General features: G+C 37.8%; 2 long non-coding RNA genes across 2 annotated transcripts; both read right to left on the reverse strand.

Moving 5' to 3' along the window:
- Nucleotides 1–3,156: 3,156 nt before the first annotated feature.
- Nucleotides 3,157–6,871, reverse strand: LOC131227521 (uncharacterized). The gene is made up of 2 exons (XR_009162339.1): nucleotides 6,594–6,871; nucleotides 3,157–3,657 (listed from the first exon to the last, which is right to left on the reverse strand). It is a non-coding gene; the product is annotated as an uncharacterized LOC131227521 (long non-coding RNA).
- Nucleotides 6,872–9,544: 2,673 nt separating this feature from the next.
- Nucleotides 9,545–11,268, reverse strand: LOC131227448 (uncharacterized). The gene is made up of 3 exons (XR_009162285.1): nucleotides 10,148–11,268; nucleotides 9,835–9,938; nucleotides 9,545–9,599 (listed from the first exon to the last, which is right to left on the reverse strand). It is a non-coding gene; the product is annotated as an uncharacterized LOC131227448 (long non-coding RNA).
- Nucleotides 11,269–16,306: the final 5,038 nt, after the last annotated feature.

Below are 16,306 nucleotides of genomic sequence, written 5' to 3' on the forward strand. Positions count from 1 at the left end.
TGCTTTGCCTCGAGGGTCGCATCATCATCTGCATCTAAGACAGAGTCTGGTTGGTGTTGAAACACCATCCCAGAAAGTGGGAGTGAGTGATCAACTGAGTGAAACTATATAGTAAAAGTTAACATATTATCAATTCAATCAAGTAGTAATGATAAGGCAATACAATCAAACATGTCCTAATTACTCTTGTTAATGCAACGATGTATGTAGAAATGATGCATGCCCTCGCCTACACTCCCTCAGCGTCTTCATCTTACGGTACGCATGACAACCTCCTGTAGTACTCCACAACGCCAAGGCACATGCAATGCGGTGCATGAACATGATTACCAAGTTGTTATTAGTCCTTTTCAAATAGCAGTATTGGGAAGCTACGGTACCTTTCTTATATCAATTCCCAAACGGTGATCCAGTCTAGGGTCATCGGTCCTAAACAATCTCATACGATATTATGGTTCTAGATCGCTGCAAAGGGCTCGTCACCAATCAATACATGCCTAAGCATACCTTAGTTGCTACAATAAGGCTCGTCGCCTCAATGTAGTATCAAGGTATGCTTGAGGTCACTACAAAGGGCTCGTCATCAATCAATGTAGGCCGACAGTATAAATATAGTGTCCCATACCACCATAATTGACTTAGGAGTCTGGATTGCTCAATGGTCACTATGGGAAGGCTCATCACCCCAGCGTAGGTAGACAACTCGACCACGTTGTCCCATACCACCATGCTCAGCTCATGAGTCTTAGCGGATCGAGGTACCATAGTTAACGGGATTGCACTGGTAAGTTTGGTACCCTAGATTCAAACAATAGCATCCATACATGGCGAACATCCACCGGGATAATTGGGTTACTTGACGAGCTCGATTAGCACGAGCGCACGTTGAGTTGAATGACATAAAGTGCGTAAACACTCCATGTGGCCAAACCACCGCCGACAACCCTAATACAACTCGGGTTCGTCAAACACGTCCTACGTGACAAAAGCGACCTCAGCCACGAACTCAAATATTGTTACCGATTCCCTAGACTATTTCATAGTCCCAAACACATTCAATTATAACAGATATTCATACCAGCAATTCAGAACAATAATGGATCAACAATTCCAATCATACAAGCATGTGAGCATTTGATGGATTTCAACTTAACATGAATTTACACATAAGTAGCGTCTAAGTTAAGCAGACAAAAAAATGTAAATTTCATGGAGGAAATCATACACATCATTAAGATAGTAGAGAATCTCTTCTCAACGCCCATAAAAAGTACAATATGTTACACACTTATTCATTCTAACATTTCTACAAACACTTAGGCTACATATTCCAACATACATGATGTATGTTGGTAATAGCTCACATTAGGACAAATCCTTTCGCCAAGGAGTTGATACACATTCAACTAGCACAAACACACGACGATTAATCATGAAAAACACATGCTCATATTTCATACGTATATGATACTTTCTACATATACATGGAATACACAAATCTCAATATAGTTCATATTTATCAGAAACGCAATACAAACATCGCATTTGGTATATGAAATTTCACCCACAACAATAATAAACCATTAACCGACATTGAAAGCCTTGAAAACCATAACCTATACGAATATAGTCGGCACCTTAAACTAAAAAGTGCGCAACAGATCTGATTCAGACGATAAGTCTTCGTCAACAGTGATAATGTACTCCTCTCATATCAAGGTTGGGCCTAGGTGGCCTACCTATATTCCTAAGGATACAGAACGGGCTTCCTTCTCCATACTATCATATAGGCCGCCAGATGCCCTAGGGGGCCCAAATAAGTCCTAGATGGACTCTAAGATTAAAAATAATCCTACCAGCAACCAATGGCAGCCCAACATTATGAGTTAGCACAATATGAATAGATGGATCATGGAAATATTAATGGGGCCCAATGATTTGGGTCAACCCACTTAAAGAAGGATGAGAATGGGCCTAACAATGGGCCTAAGGGAAGGTCACAATATGGACATTTGACCATCATTGCCCATATAATGTGGACATTTAACTAACATTGCTCCCAAGGAGTGGCCCACATAGAGTCAAACATATAGCAGGGCCCATGCCTCACACAAGGGACTCATATACATCACAATGGGCCTCATGCAAGGGCCTAATATACTTCACAATGGGCCTCATATACATCACAATGGGCCTCACTCAAGGGCCACATATACATCACAATGAGCCTCACTTAAGGGCCTAATGAAACAGTTCATAGCCCTCATAATGGCTGGAAAATAAATGGGCTTCACTAATATCATCTCATACATCAATATTAGACCTCTTTGGTTAGCCCATAGCCCGCATACATCAAGGTGGACCACATGGGGCAGCCCAAAGCCCAGAAAATATTGAGGTAGGCTATGTCTAGTACATCCAACATGGGGGGCCTCTTTGAGCAGTCCATAGACTCCAAAATATTGCTGGGCCAAGTGTACAATATAGCTAACATAGTGGTTCAGAATTCAGCCCATATAGTCCACTATAATGGATGGATAACACCTCACTATAGGAATTCTAAGGCTAGATATTCAACCCATCTGGTCCATTAAACATCTAGAAAAATCTGGGCAATCTGGCTTTTATATAATCAGATGAAAGGTGGGCCTAACAAGGCATTAAAGGGGCCTAAATTCTTCTCAACATGGTGGTGTATATCATATAAGGAGGTGGGCCTGCTGTTGGACTTCTGGGCCAGCAGCAGTCCAGTCAACACTACCAGAAAAAGGGGCAAAGGCTACGGATAAAATTTGTAGCCTTAGACCTATGGCTATGGTTCTACTCCATAGCATGACCGTAGCCGTAGGTGCTGTAACAATAGGTCTGGAACCTATAGCTACGGATTTAATCCGTAGCTATAGGATATGACATCTACAGATATAATCCGTAGCAATTATATCTGTAGCGATAAATATAAACAGCTACGGATATTATTTGTAGCTAAAATCCGTAGCAATATGCCAAATTTAATAATGCTACAGCTGTCGGACTACTGGCTACAGTCAATATCCGTAGCTATTTCATATAATAATATATATATATAATCATTTGTTCATTCAATTACCACCTGCATAATCATTCATTCATTCCATTACAATTAATTACAATCATTCATTCATTCAATTACAATTAATTACAATCCTTCATTCAATCAATTACAATTACAATCAATTACAATCCTTCATTCAATCAATTACAATTAAAATCAATTACAATCTTTCATTCAATCAATTACAATTACAATCAATTACAATCCTTCATTCCATCAATTACAATTACAATTATAATAATGTTGAAAATACAAATCTTTGGCTTCATTAGAGAAATTTGCTCGACTTCACCTTGAAATTTCAATGATAAAGAATTGAAAGAGAAGATATATTTTGACGGTATGATATTTTTTCACAAGTAAATATGCCTTTTTCAGCCATCACCCACCTGAAGAATCAAAAACCGATTGTTGTCCAAGTCCACTCCTTTTCCTTTCAATTTCTTAGTGACCTCTGTAAAATTACTTCCACAGTCATTTATGTAGTACTTTAAAGAGTTGTCTCGAAATGCAACTCTAGTAATGACAAAGTCACTTCCTGTAACAGCTTCGTATATTCCATCATCCTACAAATAGTCATGGCATTCATAAATCATAATGACCATGGGGGGAAAGAAAAACAAAGTGAAAGAAGTGCATCATGTACAACCATTTTCTTTTTTCTTTTTTTCTTAATGAATTAGAAAAACTCAAAGAGAAATGAAATTGACACAAAAGGAATGGTATCATCATATGGTTTGTAGGGCCAAAATAAACGTCTGGACGATTTTCACAAGGAGGACCATGGGTAACCACAAGTACCCACTTCCCAAGGAATGGTCTCACCATATGGTTTAGGTTATAAGTTTATGTTAATGTTGTAGGTTTTAGGGTTAGGTTTAGGGATTTGAGAATACATTTACGTTTTAGGTTTAGATTTAGGTTTTACGTTTAGGTTAAGGTTACAGGTTTAGGTTTAGGTTATAAATGTAGGTTACAGGTTTAGGTTTAGGTTAGGTTATATGTTATGGTTTAGGAAATTAAGTTTAGGTTATAGGTTATAGGTTATAGGTTATAGGTTAAGGTTTAGGTTATAGGTTAAGGTTAAGGTTTAGGTTATAGGTTTAGGTTTAGGTTATAGTTTTGGTATTTGAGAATAGGCTTAGGTTATAAGTATAGGTTTAGGTTAATGTTGTAGGTTATAGGTTTAGGTTATAAGTTTATGTTAATGTTGTAGGTTATAGGTTTAGGTTATAGGTTTAGGCTTAGGGATTTGAGAATACATTTAGGTTATAGGTTTAGGTTTAGGTTATAGGTTTAGGTTATAGGTTATAGCTTTAGGGAATTGAGAATAGGTTAAGGTTTAGGAAATCGGGTTCGGGTTTAGGATCAGGTTTAGATTTGGGTTTTCAAGTTTAGGTTTAGGTTTAGGTTAGGGAGTTAAGATTAGGATTAGGTGTAGGTTTAGGTTTAGGGATTTGAGAATACATTTAGGTTTTACGTTTAGGTTTAGGTTTTAGGTTTAGGTTTAGGTTTAGGTTAATGTTAGGTTATAGGTTATAAGTTTAAGTTATAGGTTATATGTTATAGGTTAAGGTTTAGATTATAGGTTTTGGTTTGGGTTAAGGTTATAGGTTTATGTTTAGGTTTAGGTTAAGGTTTAGGTTTAGGTTATAGGTTTAGGTTAAGGTTATAGGTTATATGTTATAGGTTATAGCTTTTGGGAATTGAGAATAGGTTAAGGTTTAGGTTTAGGAAATCAGGTTCGGGTTCGGGATTGGGTTTTCAAGTTTAGGTTTAGGTTTAGGTTTAGGTTAGGGAGTTGAGATTAGGATTAGGTGTAGGTTTAGGTTTAGGGATTTGTGAATACATTTAGGTTTTAGGTTTAGGTTATAGGTTTAGGTTTGGGTTAAGGTTTGGTTATAGGTTATAAGTTTAGGTTATAAGTTATAGGTTATATGTTAAGCTGTAGGTTATAGGTTTTGGTTTTGGTTAAGGTTATAGGTTTAGGTTTAGGTTTAGGTTATAGGTTTAGGTTAGGTTTATGTTTAGGTTTAGGTTATAGGTTTAGGTTAGGTTTAGGTTTAGGTTATATGTTATAGCTTTAGGGAATTGAGAATAGGTTAAGGTTTAGGTTTAGGAAATTTGGTTCGGGTTCGGGATCGGGTTTAGGTTTGGGTTTTTAAGTTTAGGTTTAGGTTTAGGTTAGGGAGTTGAGATTAGGATTAGGTGTAGGTTTAGGTTTAGGGATTTGAGAATACATTTAGGTTTTAGGTTTAGGTTATAGGTTTAGATTTTGGTTAAGGTTTGGTTATAGGTTATAAGTTTAGGTTATAGGTTATAGGTTATATGTTAAGGTTTAGGTTATAGGTTTTGATTTAGGTTAAGGTTATAGGTTTAGGTTTATGTTTAGGTTATAGGTTATATCTTATAGGTTATAGTTTTTGGAAATTGAGAATTGGTTAAGGTTTAGGTTTAGGAAATCGGGTTCGGGTTCGGGATCGGGTTTATGTTTGGGTATTCAAGTTTAGGTTTAGGTTTAGGTTAGGGAGTTGAGATTAGGATTAGGTGTAGGTTTAGGTTTAGGGATTTGTGAATACATTTAGATTTAGGTTAAGGTCATAGGTTTAGGTTTAGGTTATAGGTTATAGGTTATAGGTTATAGCTTTAGGGAATTGAGAATAGGTTAAGGTTTAGGTTTAGGAAATCATGTTCGGGTTCGGGATTGGGTTTATGTTTGGGTTTTCAAGTTTAGGTTTAGGTTTAGGTTAAGGAGTTGAGATTAGGATTAAGTGTAGGTTTAGGTTTAAGGATTTGAGAATACATTTAGGTTTTAGGTTTAGGCTCAGGTTTTAGGTTAAGGTTATAGGTTTAGGTTGGGTTTAGGGTGTGGTTTAGGTTATGGTTATAGGTTTAGGTTAGGTTTAGGTTTAGGTTTAGGTTTAGGTTATAGGTTTAGGTTAGGTTTAGGTTTGGGTTATAGGTTATAGGTTATAGGTTATAGCTTTAGGGAATTAAGAATAGGTTTAGGTTATAGGTTTAGGGTGTGGTTTAGGTTAAGGGTGTGGTCCCTGCAAATACAGATATAAACACAGCCTGATCCAATTGGCTAGGCCCCTCCAATGCTGTCCATAGGAAATGGACAGCTTCATCATGGTCATAACAGTGGTTCCCACCTTCCAGGGACCCCCGCTTAACCGGATAGCTCTGACACACATCCGGGTTTGCTCCATCAATTTTGAGCAAATATAGATATAAACATGGCCTGTCCAAAAGGCCAGGCCACTCCAATACTGTCCATAGAAAATGGACTTCTTCATCATGGTCATAACAGTGGTTCCCACCTTCCAGGGATCCTCGCTCAACATCCCGATAGCTCCGACGCACATCCGGGTCTGCTCCATCAATTTTTACGAAATTATGCATGTCCTGCTCATGAGCATGCCTAATATTGCCAATGCATGGGATTCAGCACAAATACCTTTTCATGATTTAAAGAAGGGAACTCGAGGGTTTTCCTTACCTTCCATTGTATGCTTCCAAGGTGCAGATGGCCCCTGAAACACACATACATCATGGGAATTGCTTCTCAAAACTGCAGACCGTTTTGTTTTGAAGCTCGTTCATCTCACTTGAAAACCTGTCACATAATGAATAACTATAACCACAATGATAACTATTCTGAATGTACTATAATGAACAAATTATTATTATTATAGATAACTGTAATTACAACATAGATATCATGCACACGATATCACATAATGTATTGTTTGATGAACTACACATGTGCATTCTTGACAAGAGACGTACTAGATGCTTGAATCTGAAATATGCAACTCCAATCCTCCCACATGCAACATCCACCTGAAAGAATGCGCATAACCGTCATGCTTGAGTAATCAATATAGGAATGTACAAGTAAAATAATAAAACCAGAGATACTCACTACATTTTTAGGATCTCCTCCATAGTTAATGATCTCATTCTAAAGCCCTTTTCCCTCCTCCTTTACTCGGGCTTGGGACCGGCAATGCAAGGAGTTGCATTGGCGGAGTTAAAAAATGGCTTCGGCTCTATTTGGTTTTCAAAAAATTGTTTTAGGTTTAGGTTAAGGTTATAGGTTTAGGTTATAGGTTTAGGTTTAGGTTTAGGTTTAAGTTATAGGTTATAGCTTTAGGGAATTGAGAATAGGTTAAGGTTTAGGTTTAGGAAATCGAGTTTAGGTTAAGGATCGGGTTTAGGTTTGGGTTTTCAAGTTTAGGTTTAGGTTAAGGAGTTGAGATTAGGATTAGGTGTAAGTTTAGGTTTAAGGATTTGAGAATACATTTAGGTTTTAAGTTTAGGTTTAGGTTATAGGTTTAGGTTATAGTTTTAGGTTAGGTTTAGGTTTAGGTTATAGTTTATAGGTTAAAGGTTATAGCTTTAGGGAATTGAGAATAGGTTAAGGTTTAAGTTTAGGAAATCGGGTTTAGGTTCGGGATTGGGTTTAACTTTGGGTTTTCAAGTTTAGGTTTAGGTTTAGGAGTTGAGATTAGGATTAGGATGTGTAAATTGCATGTATCGAACCTTTCGAACGTACCCTACCTTTAGAGTAAGCATGAGCGGGCCTTTGTAATTTCCATCATGATCGCTAGAAAGAATGTGATTGAAAGCCATTGTAAATTATGAAAGAAGTGTAGAAATAGGGTGGTCCAAATGCGGTGGTTTCAAATATGGTTGCGAGTATTCCCCTTGTAAAGCAATTGTAAAATCAAAACCTCAGTCCTTTCAGGAAAATTGATAGTCAAAACAAAGATTTGAAAATTAGAACAAATGGGGCAACATCATTTATGGCTGACCATCCTTCTCAAAAAGATAAACAAGAAAAGGAGACATAAACAATAGGAATTACCTAACTCTTCATCCCTAAAAAAAGGAAGAAAAAAAGCAAAAAAGAAAAAAGAGAGGATTAGGACTTACCTTATCAAAGAAGCTGATAATACAACTGTTTGGTTTCCTACTCTTTGGAATTAGGTGTCATTGAACCAGATGATCTATGACAGATTGCAGAATTGAAGGCGTCGGTTCAATATGGCCTGCAAGATAAGATTACAAGATTACAAGATTACAAGTATGTAGTGTAAAGGCACAAAACATATATCTTGGGTTGTTAATTCATGAGAGAGGATAGATTGAGAAGGATGTTTCTCATAGAATTATAGCTGCGTGGATGAAGAGAAGATGTGCCTTTGGAATTATATGCAACCGCCGCATACTAATCAAACAAAAGGGGAGAATTTATAAGATATTTATAAGACCGACCATACTTAATTGAATACTTTCTTGGACACATAAGGTACCTTTTGGATGTTAATCACCATTGTGTCTTATGTCTGTTGTGATTGAAGTAAAAGCCAATTAAGGCAGTTAAGCAAAAGTTATGAACCAAGCCATCTATTGTTCAAACTACGAATCAAAGCATCTATCAAACCATTCTATATAATAACTGTACAATACTAATAGAAGAAAGAAATTAAAGGCCAGTTTGAGATCTTGGAAAATAAAGGAGACAAAGACATTTTCTATTTTCCAATAAAGTATTTAGAGAGGAAAAAAAAAGACAAGGGGAAGTTTGGGAAATTTTCATGACTTTTTTATATGAAAAGACTTCCTTGAAAAATGTTTCTCTACAAACGGTTCTCTTTCAGACAAACTCACCTCAATGTCTTTCATCTTTACAAGTTCAATGTGGCCATTTCAATGGACGAACTTGTATTAGAATTAGCCTGATTCAATGACTCTTTGACAGAATTGAGCTTCAGTAAGAGTTCCTTGACATCCATGGTTATGGAGCATAATTTTCTAACTAGTAATGCACTACTCCCCTCTGAACTAAATTAAACCCAACATCCAAAACAAACACCCAATTTCCAACATCATTCTCATTACAGGGTGCATCCAAACAGGCCTCAAACAAGAGAAAATAAAATTGCAGTTGATTACTATAAAGCCTTGAAATTCCATTCAAATAAATCAAATGAAAAACAATTCAAAAATAAAAACACTAGCATTTCTAATAATTTTCTTTTGCAATCCAAAGAAACATGAAGGGATAGTGGAGAACTTATTAAATTGAATTGCAAAGATGTGAAGGTATGTAAGAAACTCTAAGAGTACATTTGGAGCACTTATTAATGAACTGAAATTAACTCATTGGCATTCATATCAAATTTAAGTTAGCATAATCAAATGAAATAACCACAAGGAATACTTCCTAGTTTCTAACAAAAATTATAAAATCAATAAACAATGTCAAAGGAATATTCATTCATATAAACAAAAATATCATATAAATAGCTAGGATGTCGTAAACTTAAAAATAAAATATAAAAGATCACATCCACACATATATCAACAAAGAAATCAACTAAAAAACCATATATCAATAGTTTCAAACCCAAGAAACTCATGACACAATTTAAGGCATGAAAATATCATGCTCTCCCAACTCTTCTAGAAGCCTCACTTTCAATTGTTGAGGCATGTCCTGCAGCATCAAGTTTCAATGTAGGTCATCCAACCATACAACCATGTGGGTCCACTCATGGGTAGAGAAAAAAAATAGGACTCAAATGCAATCCACACAAAACATTCCTTGTTGAGACATTTCATCAAACAGTTAGCATGCATGACATATAGGAGATTATATACAATGGATTTTTCAGTTTTTACAAGTGAGGCCATTGGCAGTTTTTTAAAGGAGACATTGGAGGAAAACAAACTTTGAACGCCAGGATACGGGGAGCAGGAAACCGCTGTTCAGTGAGCTCCTATGCCAATGTTCTGTAAGCAGCTGAAGTGGCTGCACTTCTTCCTTCCTGAGCGACTAGTTCAACACCAAAAAGAAAAAAAAATGAAAAAAGAAACGGAAGAAGAAAAAAAAGCTAGTTTAGCACCCTAAAAATTATATCCAAAGAAATTATTATGTCGAATAACATGGATGAACACAGCTGTCGGGCAAAAAGTTCTACAACTATAGAGGCAAATGTATGAGGAAATAAATAGCAAATGTATAGAGGTAAATGATATTCAGACCTTCTTTATTCTTCTTCTTCTCCTTCTTTTGTATATGAATTAGTATCCTTATAAACAGTGAAAATCACAAAGAAAAAAAGAAAAGAAAAAGAGGGAACAAAAAATTGAGAAATCTTGATATGAAAGCAAGATATTCAAACAATCAATGCTAACAGATGAGAAATTGCACAATCTGTTACTAATTAGAAGGCACCTAACGACTCTGTAAGCTGGAAGAAGCTTGAAAAATCAGTAATCGTTTATGAGATTGAAAACAAACCAAGAGGAGTTATATGATCCTTTATCTAATGACATGTAGAGTGAGCTCATGTTCTGATTTGAAAGCTATGAATACATCATAATTAAGCTCATTTGCATAAAAGTGGAACTGATCTACTAATTTATCTTTATTTCAAAATTAGCAAAAGATCATATATCTATAACAGATTTCATCACACAATATTTGAGGATATTTGATGTGGATAAAAAGGGATGGGTGATAGGGACTGTTGAAAGAGTTTTGAAAGCTTTCTAGGGCCAAGTGATTGTTTGACTATGCATATGCATGCCAGTGAATATCACCCAAAAGACTGACTGTGGAACAAATGAATATAAATAGAAATTATGTTAGAGAGACTCACTTGAGGGAGACAAGATGCAAGCTCGCGAAGTACCCAGTTTGTAGTTGCAACCAAGTAAGGTAGATAGGGAGATGACAAATATAATGGTAGCAATCGAGTCTAAAGGTACCATTTCTACTCTCCAAATGAGAAGATCCTGTTTGGTTGCCCACTTAAAAATGAGTACTCATTTGAGTGTACATTTGAAAATTCCTGATATTTGGTGCAACTAAACACACCCTCAATCATAATTATGCATTAGAAATCATGATTGTTTGTTATCAAAATTACTTTTAATGTGTACATATAAGATTAACTTCAATAAGATTGGCTCATTTTTAAGTGGCATCCAAACAGGCACTATGTTTTCTATTTTGTGTTTTTATATTTTGGTAATAGTGTAGTGGATCATACTCATGCAAAATCCAACATGGATCATGTATGCATGCTTGTCAATCCAGACTATCTAAATCATGGGTCCCACCAGGTGAGGTTAGCACAAAAAAGTATGATTAAGTTAGATTCATCCAATTTATGTGATTTCTAGAACATGTCCCCATCTAGAGTCGGCCTAATTTTGAATGGTCTGGATATACATATTCCAACTATTTTATGATCAACTTCAAATTTCTTTTTGTGCATGGTATAATAATTGGAAAAGAAACCCTATAAATACATGCCACTTATTTGTTTGAAAAGAAAGACTTGGCATATTTTGAGCTTTCCGGACATGTGACAAATGGCCATCCATCACTTATGCAGAGGCGGAAGCTACGAGGGGCCCACCAAGATGTTCGTAAGGAATCTACCTCTCCAATCACTTTTGCCAGCTAGCTCATGCTCTAGTACAGGATTTGAAAAAAGAAGTAGATCCAAAACTCAAGTGGGACACACTACATGAAACATTGAGAATGAATGGAAACACCCACCATTGAAAACTTCCTAGGTACTTACCATGATGTTCGTATGCCATCCAAACAGGGGCTGTTTCGCTACCCATCCCCTTCCTATTTCTTCGCCCCAACAACTTTTTGACATGCGCTAGTTTGATTGGTCACGCCAAAATTTCATGGTATTTGTTGCAACCAAAAACAACCTAAAACAAATATGAAATTATGAGAAGAGAAATGTATCTGTGGTAGAGAGAGCTGAATCATAAACCAATAAGATTAGAGCTGAATCAAGCTTAAGCACTTCTGCTCAGTCCTTTAATGCACACCAGTACATCAAAACTCAAACCAGTAGTTGACTGACAGAAAGAAAGGCCAGGATTGATTAAACTGCCATTTGGATTCAAATTTCCAGTACTGTGATTGAGCATAAGAAAGCAAATTGGGCATAGCTAGCACTCGACCTACCAAAATCTCAATTTTTCAAGATCCCTTTTACCCAAACATATACTTGGATGTATCCACTCACAGCATTTGTTAAATTGAAATAGATAGTCTATTCATCACATTTACAATGAATATGCATTACAATTACTATGGCGCTACTATCCTTTCATAATCATATACATGAAATCCTTCTTATACACTACAAAAAAGATTTAAAGTACTACATCTAACAGGCCTAAAACAAAAAGAGGGCGAACAACATTGATTGATTTCAAGAAATTGGCACAAAACCCAAAATACACCACTCGCAGAGCTAAACTCAGACAATGCAAATCCCTAACTAGGGATTTGACAATACACATCCCTAATTAGGGATTCGACAATGCGTATCCCTGATCAGATATTCTAAATTACAGAAAGCAACAGTGAGAAGGGGAAAACCTTACCTTAAACCTGAGAATCTGAGATTTACGAGCAGCAGAGGGCTGATGAGATAGGGAGATATAGGACTAGGGTTTAGAGAGAGAGAGAGATAGAGAGTGAGAGGGGAAGCGAGTGAAAGCGCATGGTAGAGGGCTAGGGCTTTGGGAGAGAGAGAGAGAGAGAGAGAGAGAGAGAGAGAGAGAGAGAGTGCGAAGAGGGAGAGGGATAGGTAGAGAGAGAGTGCGGAGAGGGAGAGAGATAGGCAAAGAGAGAGAGAGAGAGTGCAGAGAGGTAGAGGGATAGGCAGCGAGAGAGAGAGTATGGAGAGGGAGAGGGAGAGGGAATGTCGGATGTGGGCGCTGGAATGAAATGTGGACGCTGGATGTGGGCGCGAGAATGAAATTCGGTGTCTTTTAGCAGTCGTCGACGCCCACTTGAGACGAGGTGATGTGTTAGGGGCTACTTGTGGCCCACCATAATATATGTCATTTATCTGTGCCATCCAATAAATTCAAATATTTTTTTAGAGGTTTATTCCAAAAATTTTGTCAAATAGAAGGCTCACATGGACAACACCAAAAATCAAGCCATTGTTTCCTATGGTGTGGTCCACTTGAGCTTTAAATTTACCTAATTTTTGGGTCTAATGTATTAAAATTAATTTTAGAAAGGATGGACGGCTTAGATTAAATACAAAAATTATGGTGGGCCCCATAGAAGTTCTAACAGATGTGCCTTTGCCGTGATGGGGCACGACTGTTTAACTACAGATTAAACCCATAGTAATATAGCTACAGTTTATATCCGTAGCTAAAACATCCCATAGACAGTAGCCTTTGCTCATTTTTTTGGTATTGCAATTTGGACGTTCGAGGGCTGGATGGCTCAGGTCAAAACATGCATCAAGTGGGTCCCACGTCCACGGGGCTGGACGACATAGACAACACATCAAGGTGGGACTCACGTCCAAGGGACGGACGGCGAGGATGTAAAGTACATACATCATGGAGGGGTCCCCTACCGTCCCAACCTGATGAACGGTGTGGATATACAATACATCAAGGTGGGCCTCACCCCCTCACATGCATCACGTGTGGGGTTGTAACGCCCTGAAAATCGGGGGTCGAGCATAACTCAGCTCCCGAGTTCCAAAACATCACTTATGCAACATATTTAATGATTGATGTATGTTGACTGTATTAGTGCATAAAACATGGAATAGATTAAGCCAAAACACAGATATAATTCAGGGATAAGTGAAGAAAGCAAGTGGAAGACTTATAGAAATATATGTGTACAAGTGTAAATCCTTGAAGTACATATACAAACCAGGTTGTATGAAAGTGTTACTTATCAAAATTTCAAGTATCAAGTTACATCATTTAAATTCCCAAAAATAATCCCAACATCCCGCGCATCAAACCAAGGCTCGCTAGAACCCGTCTGAAAACTGCATATAAGAGAAAGCAGCGTCATCATCATCCATCTCCCGCTCTGCCTCAGAAGCGCATCAACATCTACAACATCAGAACCTAAGACAGAGTCTGGTGGGTGTTTAACACCGCCCCAGAACGTGGGAGTGAGTGATCAACTCAGTGGAACAATAAGGCACTGGTTAACATGTTATCAGTTCAATCAAGCAGTAATGATAAAGGAGAACATTTAAATAAATCCTAAGTACTCTTGTTAATGCAAGGATGTATGCAAAATGATGCGTGCCCTCACGCGTACACCCTCAACGTCTTCATCTTATGTTACGCATGACACCACCTCAAAGTGCGCCGCATCTACAAAGCACATGCAAATGCGGTGCATGGATATGATTACCAAGTTGTTATTAGTCCATTTTATACAGCAGGATTGGGAAGCTAAGATACCTTCCTCATATCATTATCCAAATAGTGATCCATACTAGGGTCATCAGTCCTAGACATCTCATACGATCATATGTTTAAGGTCGTAGCAAAGGGCTCGTCACCAAGCAATGCATGCCTTTCATACCTTTATTTCCAAAGTTCGGCTCGTCACCTCATTGCAGTATCCAGGTATGCTCGAGGTCACTACAAAGGGCTCGTCACCAAACAATGTAGGCCGACAGCACGAATATAGTGTCCTATACCACCATAATAGGCTCACGAGTTTAGTTGCTCACTGGTCACTACGAGGAGGCTCGTCACCCCAGCGTAGGCCGACAGCTCAGCCACGGTGTCCCATACCACCATGTCCGGCTCACGAGTCTTAGCGGATCGAGGTACCATGGTTATTAGGATTTCACTGGTAAGTTTGGTACCCTAGATTCAAGCAGTAGCGTCCATACATGTGAATATACATCGGACAATCGGGTTACTTGACGAACTCGACTAGCACGAGCGCACGTTGAGTTGAGCGACATAGAGTGCGCAAACACTCCGCGTGGCCAAACCACTGCCGGCAACTCTAATACGACTCAGGTTCGTCTAATACGTTCTACGTGGCGAAAGCAACCTCAGCCACGATCTTAAGGCCGATTACCGATTTCCTGGACTAATGCATAGTCCCAAACACATTACACTACGACAGATATATGAATTGAATGTAGAACAGTAAAGGAAACAACAACTCAAATCATGGTACACAAGCACTTGAGGAATATCAACTTAACATAATTATAAGCATAAGTAATGCTTGAATTTAAATAACATGGAATGTAACTAGCAAGAAGAAAATCATGCACATCAATAGGAGTGTTGAGAATCACTCCTCAGCGCTCGCAATTAGTGTAATAAGTTACACTTTAGATCATTCATGCATTTCTACAAACACTTAGAATACATGGTACAACATAATGACGTATGTTGAACTACAAGCATTTGGACAGTTCCTTTTACCAAGGAGTTGTCATACACACATCTAGCATGCATACATGACAAATAATCATGGCAAACACAAGTGTATAATTTATACGTATACGGTACTTTATACATACACATAGAATACACAAATCTCAATATAACACATGCATATCAGGAACGCAACATAAACATAACATTTGGCATGTGAAATCTCATCCATAGCAAGAATAAATCATTAACTGGCATTGAAAGCCTTGAAAACCATAACCTATACACTTAAAGTCCGCACCTTAAGCAAGGAAGGAACACCGAACTGATTTCAGACGAGTTGTCTTCGTCAACGGCGATAGAATACCCTAAAACAAGGATAGAAATGAGATACAACAACACCAAGACTATTCTAAGTTCTAACACAGATTAGGGTTAGGTTAACTTACCCCAAGATGAACTCAGAATCGTCAGAATAACGATTCAAAGTGAAGGTTCAAAGATGCAGAAGAATAGGAAAGGATCCAAGATGATTCACCAACTTCTCTCTCACTATCTCTCTCTTTTCCACTCTCTTTCCAAGCTAGGGTTAGAGAAAATTCGTATGGAAAAGAGGGCTAGGGTTTAAGGACTATAAATAGGCCTCATATTGATGAAAATAACTCCAGGGTCAAGGTACACTTAGGGTATAACCAAAACCAGCCTCTTACGATCCAACGAAGCACTTCTGGTGGGCCTATAACCACGAAAGGTCGGACTTAAGCTCACTGACCATGGATCTAGGTCAGGCTGAGTTTTCGTACCGACCATCTCTTCAGATCAGCCGTGGCGGACCATACTCAGTTCAACGGTCACAGAATCTCGATCAGGTCTACAAGCACAAGGATATGCCTGGGCCACCTTCCCTGATCAGAGGGTAAAATTGGGTCAGAATCCAACGGTCAGATAGCTTAAAATCATCGCGCAAGCGACATGACTCAG

Source organism: Magnolia sinica, chromosome 15 (assembly GCF_029962835.1).
Source record: "Magnolia sinica isolate HGM2019 chromosome 15, MsV1, whole genome shotgun sequence".
NCBI classification, from domain to species: domain Eukaryota; kingdom Viridiplantae; phylum Streptophyta; class Magnoliopsida; order Magnoliales; family Magnoliaceae; genus Magnolia; species Magnolia sinica.